Raw genomic sequence first — 296 nt, 5'->3', positions numbered from 1 at the left:
TCCCCGGGGCCGGGTGGTGGCGGGGCTCACGGCCAGCCCCGCAGCTCTCCCTGACCGGTGCTAACGGTACACACCTGCTGACCTGGGAAACACCCGTGGCACCTCCGAAACTGGCGGCAACGTCAAACCTCCATCATAAACCCCAGCGGGCGCGTGAGGAAGGGTCGAGCCACCTCACCGCTGCTGCTCCCCGTCCTCCCACCGCTTCCCAGCGGTCCTCAGTGCCCGGCGCGCTCGGGGGCAGCACCCACACGACGGGGGCGCGGGGGCAGGGAGACGGCAGAGAACGACATATG

Source organism: Nestor notabilis, unplaced genomic scaffold (genome assembly GCF_000696875.1).
Source record: "Nestor notabilis isolate BGI_N333 unplaced genomic scaffold, ASM69687v1 scaffold31761, whole genome shotgun sequence".
Classification (NCBI taxonomy): Eukaryota; Metazoa; Chordata; class Aves; order Psittaciformes; family Psittacidae; genus Nestor; species Nestor notabilis.
This window is presented reverse-complemented; position numbering follows the sequence as displayed.